The sequence below is a fragment of the Stegastes partitus genome, unplaced genomic scaffold (genome assembly GCF_000690725.1).
Source record: "Stegastes partitus isolate 25-593 unplaced genomic scaffold, Stegastes_partitus-1.0.2 Scaffold45, whole genome shotgun sequence".
Taxonomy (NCBI): domain Eukaryota; kingdom Metazoa; phylum Chordata; class Actinopteri; family Pomacentridae; genus Stegastes; species Stegastes partitus.
Window position 1 is genome coordinate 1,238,520 of NW_007577776.1, and position 10,521 is coordinate 1,249,040.

A 10,521-nucleotide genomic window follows, 5' to 3' on the forward strand; every position below is an offset into this window, starting at 1 on the left:
TGGGCTTCTCTCCTCTTTATATATATATATACATATGTGTGTGTATGTATGTATATGTTTATATAGTTGCCTATCACCATTACATATGACTAACTCTGTGACTCCCCCCCGAGGTTCTCCTGCGCCTGCTCTCTCTGTGGATGTCTCTGGATCTGGAGCTCCTGAATTACAGCCGCTGGCCTCACCTTGATGCCTCCTGTTACAAAAGGACAATAAATTCTAATAACTTGTTTAACTGTAAACTAAATTTTATAATTCATTCTACATCCACCCAACCGGTCGAGGCAGATGGCCGTCCCTCCCTGAGCCTGGTTCTGTCAGAGGTTTTTTTCCCCCCTGCGGGGGTTTTCGGTTCCTTCCCACTGTTGCAGACTGCTTGCGGACTGCTGAAGCTTATAGGGAATCCAAATGTTTTGGATTGTTGGGTGTTTCTGTCTCAGCCTTTGTGAAGCGCTATGAGATGACTTGCTGTTGTAAATATGCGCTATACAAATAAAATTGAATTGAAAAAATACTTCAGTATAAAGGAATGGCTTTAAGAATGCAGGCGTTACTGCTGCTGCACCACTAGGTGTGGCAACTGTCTCACCCTGAGAGTCGGCAGTGCTTGGAAAGTAAGAAAGCTGCACATTTCCTCAGCTCCTGTACTTAAATACACTGTACATCAAACTTTGCTTGACTTTTATGCTTTATGGTTAATACATTTGAAAAAGCAGATTTTTTTGACATCTCAAACAGCTGTGGAATCATTTAAAGCTATTTATTAATTCTAAGGCTGCAGTTGTGGTGTTACTTTCAGTTTTCAAGCATAATCTTCAGGCACAGATCCAGAGTAACTGTGTTACATTTAAAGTTTAACATTCGCTTACATATGGGCTGTGTAATGGCAATTTCAGCAAACCCCTTTTTGTTTGCTGCTTGACCACGACTGATGGTTGGGTTGGTTTTAGTCTTGACACTTGCAGATGAATGATGAGTCGTAGTGGATTCAGTCGGTCCCACTGACCATTTGTTGCATTTCTTACTTGAATTACAAGTCAAAACTAAAATAAAAACATGCTAAATCAAAAGTATTTAAGAAGGCCTGGTTCCGCTGTGCAGCCACATGGTGAGAAACCTGTTTGCCTTCCTCAGCCACACCTGATGCTGTGGCAGCTCGTTCTTAAGCCTTCTCCAGTGGGCTCCACCTCCAACTTCCTCAGTCAGGTGGAGTTACTTTCCGGCCTCCTCTCGGTGGAATTAAACACAATCATTACAACTCATTCCCCCACAGGCACACATGCACCTATACTCTCTCCCTCTCCCATTCACATCCACATCAACAAGAAATAACATTTGGTTCAATTTTGCTCCTACATACCGGCTCCTAATTGTGTTTGTAGAAGCAAAGACAATTACTTAAATAAATAAAAAAGGATCCATTTATATTTTCCGTTCATCTTATTTTTAATCCTTAATGTCTTAAACTTTAAAAAAAAAAAAAAAAATGTAACTTAGAGTGAATAACTTCACTTATCTGGAACTCTTTTAGGCATTCAGACTTTTTTTTTATCAACTTCATCAAACTTCATCACCCTCGAGCAGCAGACAGACTTTGGACACTGGCCTCTCCAGTACACTCGTCTTTGTTTGTAGCTTCACCACCCAGACATGGCCTTTGGTATCAGGTTTTGCCTTTAAAACTCTTCCAAGGAGCCATGAGCTGCGAGGAGCGGTGTTGTCTGCTATTAGGACAATGTCATTTGGGATGAAGTTTCTTCTGGTTCCTGACCACTTTTGTCTTTTCTGGAGGAGAGGGAGGTATTCCAGTAGCCATCTCTTCCCAAATAGCTCTGCCACATACTGGACCTGTCTCCAGCGTCTTCTATGGTACAGATCAGATTTTGAAAAGACTCCATGGGGCACAAGTGAGTTAGTCTTGAGCAGAAGGATGTGATTAGGCATAAGGGCCTCTAAATCTTGTGGATCATCAGATACTCTTGTAATAGGCCGACTATTAAGAATTGCCTTAACTTCACAGTGAAAACAGTGGTTAGGCCTTCGTCATCGAATGTTTGCTGCTTTAAGACCGAACCTAAGACATGCCTTACCATTCTGATGAGGCGTTCCCAGAACCCACCATGGTGAGAGGCAGTGGGAGGACTGAAGCTCCACTGAACTCCCTCCTTCATCAGAGCTTGGTGGATCTTTCTTTCGTCTAAGGCTTGAAGTGCTTCTCTCAATTCTCTGTCCGCACCGACGAGATTCGTGCCATTATCTGATCTCATGTGTTGTGCCTGACCTCTACAACACAGAAACCTTCTGATGGCATTGATGCATGAGTCTGTGGTTAAAGAACATGCCACCTCCAGATGTACTGCTCTGCTGCTCATGCAGGTAAAGATGACACCATACCTTTTCAGCGTGGTCCTCTCCTTTTTTACATCAAAAGTGCCAAAGTAGTCAAGGCCAACATTTGAGAATGGTGGCAAGTCCATTGTAAGTCTTTCACTTGGTAGGTCAGCCATCTTTTGCTCACCGGGCCTTGCTCTGTTCTTTCTTCAAGTCACACAGTGAGAGAGAATCTTTCGTGCAGCAGAGTTACAGTTAGTAATCCAGTATTTCTTTCGTACCTGGGATAACATATGGTTTCTTCCTCCATGTCCAGTTTGAGCATGGATGTGGCGCAGAATCAGAATGGACACATGGTGATCTTTGTCCAGAATGGCAGGGTGCTTTCTTTCCTCTGGCATTACTGTTCTTCTCAGACGCCCACCCACTCTGAGGATGCCATCATCCAGCAGCGGATCCAGTCTGTAAATGCTGCTGCCTTTTCTCACACAGGATGCTCCTTCCTGCAGCATACGGATTTCCTGTGGGAAACTTTGTCGCTGTACATATGTAAGTATTGCATTTTCTGCTGTTTTTAGTCCTTCAACTGTTATTGATTCTTTTGTTAACTTTGGCAGGCCTTGTGTTCATCCTGGTTGCAATTTGCTTCTTATAGTCTTTCTGCACCATGAGTTTTAATGCATTTTTACCTTCAGGATCCATGCAACAGCTACTCTCAACTTCAGCCAATCTGAAAAATGATTGAATAACGTGTCTGTGGGCGTTTCTTCATATGTTTGCATGATCATGTTCACAGTTTCGGACTTCCTGACCTCTGGGTCCTCAGCACAAAGTTGATCCCTGTCCAGTGCTTCATTTGGCCAGTCTGCCTCTGATGACCAGAGGAACTCTGGTCCACACATCCATCTTGAATTCCCCATGAACCTCTCTGCACTCATACCTCTGGAGCAATCGTCTGCTGGGTTTTGCTTTGTGTTAATGTATTTCCATTGAGACACCTGTGTAGCTTCCCTAATCCTAGATGTCCTATTGGCAACATAGGTGTGGAAGCGAGTGTGGTCATTCGAAATGTATTTTAAGACAGATGTGCTGTTAGACCAAAACACTGTGTTTATTGGTGATGGTAATTCTGCTTTAAGCATTCTGTCCACTTTCACTGACAAAGCTGCTGCAGCCAGCTCCAGCCTTGGGATTGTTTTGCCAATCAAGAATGCTACATGGATCTTTCCTTTAGAATTAGTCATTCTGAGATAGCTGACTGTTCCGTAGCCGAGCTCGCTGGCATCAGAGAAATGGTGAATCTGGCTGTGCACTGACATACCAAAATCCTTTGGCTTAAAACAGCGTGGCACCTCAAAGTTTGCAAGCAGTGAGAGACTGCTGACCCACTTTATCCACTGCTGAGGTAGAGTGTGGGAAATGGTGACGTCCCATCCAAAGTTCTGTCGGCAAAGTTCCTGCAACAGCAGTTTGGCTGACAAGGTAAGTGGACACAGAAAGCCTAAGGGATCATATATAGAGTTCACCATGGACAGGATGCCCCTTCTTGTATGTGCATGGTCACTGATGGTGATGTTGAACTTAAAAGAGTCACTTTGCACATACCATTTAAGTCCTAAGGCTCACTCCATGGGCAATTGATCTTTGCTTAAGTCCAACTCCTTTACCTCTTTAGCTCTATCCTCTGGTGGGACAGCAGCGAGGACAGTTCTGCTGTTGCTGATCCACTTTGACAAATGGAATCCTCCTTGGTGACAGATTGTCGTGAGTTTTAAGATCAGCTCCACTGCTTCCTGCTCTGTGGGCACAGATTTTAAACAATCATCTACATAAAAGTTCTCAAGGATTGTGTTTGTTGCCTCAAGGGGAGGCTGCTTGCATTGTCCTGTGCAGTCTTTCTGAGTGCAAAGCTGGCAATGCTGGGTGACGAGACTGCTCCAAATAAATGAACAGTAATTCGGAATTCTGTTGGAGCATCATTTACATTCCCTTGTGGCCACCATAAAAAACGCAACAAGTCTGTATCACTTTCCGTTATTTTGACCTGATGGAACATAGCCTGTATGTCTGCCATCACTGCTACAGGCTCTTGTCAGAAACGTGTCAGCACTCCTATCAGTGTATTTGTCAGATTTGGGCCTTGGAATAGTTCAGAGTTTAGTGACGTTCCCTGAAATGATGCACCACAATCAAACACGACTCTGGTGGTCTTCTTTTTTGGGTGATATACCCCATGATGAGGAATATACCAAACTTTTCCATCAGATCTGTTCACCTGTGCTGGGGGAACCATTTCAGCATAGCCCCTGTGAATAACATCATTAAGGAGCTCTGTATACTCCTTTTGATAGTTCGGATCTCTTTTGAACTTTCTTTTCAGATTCAAAAGGCGTTGTTCTGCAATCACACGATTGTTAGGCATTGTGACGTTATCTGCTTTAAAAGGTAAGTTAATGCAGTAGTGACCCGCTTTGACTTTAATAGTTTCATTGGCAATGTTCAGAAACTTTTTGTCATCCACTGACATTTCACTCTTTTCATCATAGACGCTCTCATTAAAATCACTGTTGTACTGACTCACCAGAAGTTTTTGCAGGTCAAGCAGGGAGATCCTGTTGGCAGTCACTGTGGCCTTCTCCACAACTTTACTGCACCCTCCCAACGGGCCATTTATCACCCAACCTAGCAGGGTTTTTACAGCATAGGGCCCATTTTCTTGCAAGTTGATCACCTGCCAGGGTTCCATCACATTCGCTGCATTCATTCCAATGAGCAAGTCAATGTTTGAGTCTATCTGGGATAACTGGACTTTACTGAGACAAGGCCATTCCTTTAAATCCTCCTGTGTTGGAATGCTATCGTTTGTCACTGGCATAGACCTTTGAGTATAGACCTCAAGTAATGGAATGAATCTGTTGCCTTTGAGTTCACTCACCTCTAGACCTGCCGCCAATGTGCTTTTGACAGGCTTTTCCTGTGACATTGTTCTCAGCAACACAGTTGTTGGCTTCCCTTCTAGGCTCAGCATCTGTGCCAGCCTTTCTGTGCAGAATGTTGCTGAACTGGCTGGATCAAGAAGAGCATATGTTTGAATGATCTTGTTGCTTTTGACAGACTTTACTTGAACAGGTAAGATTGACAATGCACATTTACAGTTGCCGGCTCCATTATGTCTACAAACATTGGATGAGACCTCTTTCATGTTTTGTGCTGGCTCTGTTGACTTGGAGGCCTCACCTTTGACCTGAAAGTTGATGTGAAGCACACTGGGATGCATTCGGCTGCAGATGTTGCATGACAGATGTCCTTTGCAGTCTTTACTTATGTGCCCTTTACACAAGCAACCAAAGCAGTGCCCCTTTACCTTTAAGAGGTTCAGCTTCTCCAGGTGTGTTTTCTTCTTGAAGTCAGAGCAGTGCTCCAGACTGTGAGCACCATCACGGCAGAGGCATGGCGATTTGACATCGTTGTTGTTCACGTTTGGAGCCCCAGGAATCCTTAGCGTTGCCACATTGGTTGCATATTTGAGCTTGGGCCTAGACATGGGCTTATTTGCTTTGGGCCTTTTACTCTTGTTTGAAACCAACTCTTGTATATCTCCAAATATGGGGTTGGAACATATCTTTGCCTGTTTGTCAATGAACTGTACAAGATCTGTGAATGTAGTCTTACTGTTGTCCTCCAGTTTGTCTTGAGCATTGGTCCGCCATTTATCCCGCAGCTTGAAGGGTAACTTCATGACAACGGCTTTCAAGGTAGAGGCTACATTTAATTCATTCATGTAATCAATCTTTGTCATAGCATTACAGCATCCTTTCAAATACAAAACATACTCATTTAAGGCCTTTGGATCCCCAGGCTTTATGTTAGGCCAGTTGAGGGCTTTCTCAATGTAAGCAGTAGAAATTTATATTCATTGCCAAGATGTTCATGCAACAAGCATTTGGCCCTGAGATAGCCCTGGTCTACATCCATATGCTGGGAACTTCTGACTAGGTCTCTAGCTTGACCCTTTGTATATTGCTCAAGGCAAAACAGTCTGTCTTGTCCATTGGCTGTTTTCATCTCAATGTTGTGCTCAAAGGAAGCCATGAATGACTTAAACTGCAAGATGTCACCACCAAACACGATTACACTTTTAGGTGGCAATGTAAACACTTTCTGCTGTTTAAGAAGCATAGACGTTATTTCATTTTGTCTATTCAAGATAGCAAATAGATTACTTGAAGTTACATTATCTTGTAATGGCTGTGCTGCTCTTGTTCCTGTTCTGACAACACAGGGACTGTGTGGGAACTTTTAGGAACATTGTCAGCCAGCTGTCTGTATTCTGTACTGAACTCAATTTTGTCTGAGTGACCAAGGAATTTTTCAGTCATAGGTTGCAGAACAGCATTGCCTCTTTGTGTTGCATGCTTGGACGGTGATTGTTGAGATGGACTGATGGCCTCTTGTCTTTCTTGGACAAGCCAGTGCCCTCTGTGGTCACCTTGGAGACCTTGAAACAAAGGCATGTGATGTGCTTTGTCCTTGGACAAACACTCCTTTCCTCATGCAAGCTGGTTGTGTGAGCCACTGCTTGCATTCTATCCATGTTGTCAAGTTCCATGTTTCTCTCTTCAAGGTAGTCATTCATGCCATCAGCTGGGGTAGATGTGGCTTGCTCCTCAGCACCAGCCAACACTGCGAGCTTGGCATTTGCAGCAGACAATTCAGTCTCAAAGTACAAAGTCTCCGTTTGTCTTCTTATTTCTGCACTTTCGTTAAACGTTCTTCTTTTTCTTCTAGAGCATGTTTTTCTCTCGTAGCTGCAGCCTTGGCTAAAAGTGCGGCCTTCTCAGCCTGTGCCACCAAACAAGCTAAAAATGAACTTGACTTTGAGCCTTTAGACCCCTGACTTACAAAGGAGATACTGTCTTTGGGACCAATTTCATCATCTTTCTCAGCTGGAGGTGAAACAACAGGACAAGATCGAATCCATTCGTCTGCCTTGGTGTGAAACTCTTTTAATTTTAATCTTCTTCGGTTCATACCACTGTTCTGTGTCCTGAACACATTCATCCTTTGACAAAAGATCTTGATATTGTCTCAGTGTATTTCTTCAGACATTCCTTTACTGTCTCCAGATTTGCTGGATTAGACATAAGTTCAGTTATCTTATTCATTTAAAGCAGCAGTTTTATTCTTTCTAGCATTTTTTGTTTCTTTCTTCTTCTCCAACTCCAAATCAACAGGTGTACAATCAGTGGCACTGTTGTCATCCATTTTGAAAACTGAAGCTCTTTGTTCAACTGGACAAACTTAAAAGTCTTTTTCTTTCAAAAATATAACTTAATATTCATTAAAGCTGTTTCTTCTTAAGACATGAAACAAGATTCCTTTCAAAGATTTTTCATAAACATACCAATTGAGGGCTCCCCCTCGAACTGCCACCTTATCATGGTGGGGGAGTTTGTGTGCCCGAATGATCCTAGGAGCTATGTTGTCCGGGGCTTCATGCCCCTGGTAGGGTCACCCAATGCAAACAGGTCCTAGGCAACGGGACAGACAAAGGGCAGTTCAAAAACCTCTATGATAAGTAAAACATCAAGGAAAGAGACGTCGCCCAGTATGGCGCAGCCGGGGCCCCACCCTGGAGCCAGGCCTGGGGTTGGGGCTCGTACGCAAGCACCTGGTGGTCGGGCCTCTGCCCACGGGGCCTGGCCGGGCACAGCCCGAAAGGTTGACGTGGGCCCACCCTCCTGTGGACCCACCACCCGCAGAGGGAATCATAGGGGTCGGGTGCAGAGACGACTGGGTGGCGGCCGGGGGGGGGCTGCCTCGGCGACCTGGTCCGCGCACACAGCCTCTGGTTGTTGGGACGTGGAACGTCACCTCGCTGGGGGGGAAGGAACCTGAGCTTGTGCGGGAGGTGGAGCAATATCGACTAGATATAGTCGGCCTCACTTCCACGCACAACCTGGGCTCTGGAACCCAACTCCTGGAGATAGGCTGGACGCTCCATTTCTCTGGCGTTGCCTGCGGGGAGAGGCAGCGGGCTGGAGTGGGCTTGCTCATTGCCCCCCAGCTCAGCCGCCACGTGTTGGAGTTTACCCCGGTGAACGAGAGGGTCGCGTCCCTACGCCTCCGGGTTGGGGACAGGTCTCTCACTGTTGTCTCGGCCTACGGGCCCAACAGCAGTGCAGAGTACCCAGCCTTCTTGGAGTCACTGGGGGGGGTGCTAGATAGTGCCCCAACTGGGGACTCCTTTGTTCTACTGGGGGACTTCAACGGCCACGTGGGCAATGACAGTGAGACCTGGAGAGGGGTGATGGGGAGGAACGGCCTCCCCGATCTGAACCCGAGCGGTGTTCTGTTGCTGGACTTCTGTGCTAGTCACGGATTGTCCATCACGAACACCATGTTCGAGCACAAGGATGTCCACATGTGCATGTGGCACCAGACACCCTAGGCCACTTGGGTAAAGAGAGGGGCAGAGCTGTCCACCGATCACCACCTGGTGGTGAGTTGGATTCGCTGGCAGGGGAAGAAGCTGGTCAGACCGGGCAGGCCTAAGCTTATTGTGAGGGTCTGCTGGGAACGTCTGGCGGAACCCTCTGTCAGCAGAGTTTTAAACTCCCATCTCCGGGAGAGCTTCTCCCAGATTCCGAGGGAGGAAGGAGACGTGGAGGCTGAGTGGTCCATGTTCTCCTCCTCCATTGTCGCTGCGGCCGCTCGTAGCTGTGGTCGTAAGGTCTCTGGTGCCTGTCACGGCGGTAATCCCCGAACTCGGTGGTGGCAGCCAGAAGTAAGAGATGCCGTCAATCCCACATGGCACTTGATTTGCTGGCATTTGCATTTCCTTTGTTCCAGAATCCAGTTCCATCCAATGTTCCTTTCTTTCCAGGTTATCCAAGGCAGTTTTCTGACTCATGTAATGGCAATTTCAGCAAACCCCTTTTTGTTTGCTGCTTGACCACGACTGATGGTTGGGTTGGTTTTAGTCTTGACACATGCAGAAGAATGATGTTGAGTCATAGTGGATTCAGTCGGTCCCACTGACCATTTGTTGCATTTCTTACTTCGTTGAATTACAAGTCAAAACTAAAATAAAAACGTGATAAATCAAAAGTATTTAAGAAGGCCTGGTTCTGCTGTGCAGCCACATGGTCAGAAACTTGTTTGCCTTCCTCAGTCACACCTGATGCTGTGGCGACTCGTTCTTAAGCCTTCTCCAGTGGACTCCACCTCCAACTTCCTCAGTCAGGTGGAGTTACTCTCTGGCCTCCTCTCGGTGGAATTAAACACAATCATTACAACTCATTCCTCCACAGGCACACATGCACCTATACTCTCTCCCTCTCCCACTCACATCAACAACAAGAAATAGCATTTGGTTCAATTTGGCTCCTACAGGCTGGTTCAGGACTGACATTACGTCTTTCAAAAATTAGTCTAACCCGGAATGTTTTACAGACTGTTGTGTTGTTCTCTCATGAAGTTGCCACACCTGCTGTTACTGCATTGTTGTCACTGGCACCCTCTATTTTTATCTTCATGACAGGATAAAAATAAAACATAGAATATGCTCGTAATCCGCTTGGGTGTCATAGACACACACACCTCTTTCTTATGTATGTGATGTTCTTTTTGCCTTCTTATGCCATGTCCTGTGCGATGATCAGCATTCTTTTCAATACAGTTTTATTCTCCTGTTGCATCCACAAAATCATCAAGATTTATGGCCCTAGCTATTCTCTCCACACTTCGCACCCAGAAATTGCTCAGTTGATTATCACTCATAGTATTTGTCAAGACTGTCTTGATTAACTTCAGTACAGAAAAACTACAGTACGGAAACAAGCTTTTTACTAAATGTGGGACTGCTTGGATTCAAGAGTTTAATCTCTTGAATCACACATTATCAGATCATAAGCAAACAGCAATTTAGATGACAACACTTACATATGCATATATTTTTAAAAAAATAGTTAATGCATTTTTTTTAGTGGAGCGGTGGAGAGAGACAGTAAAGGGGGGAGAAGAATGAGGAGAGACCTGCAGCAAAGGGCCGTGAGGAGGATTCAAACTCCAGACTGCTGCATCGGGGACGACAGCCTGTTCATGGGTCGCCGTCGTATCCTGCTGAGCTACCAGGGCACCCTAGAAAAGTTATATTTTTGTGCCACAAATGTCCATGTGGAAGAAGAT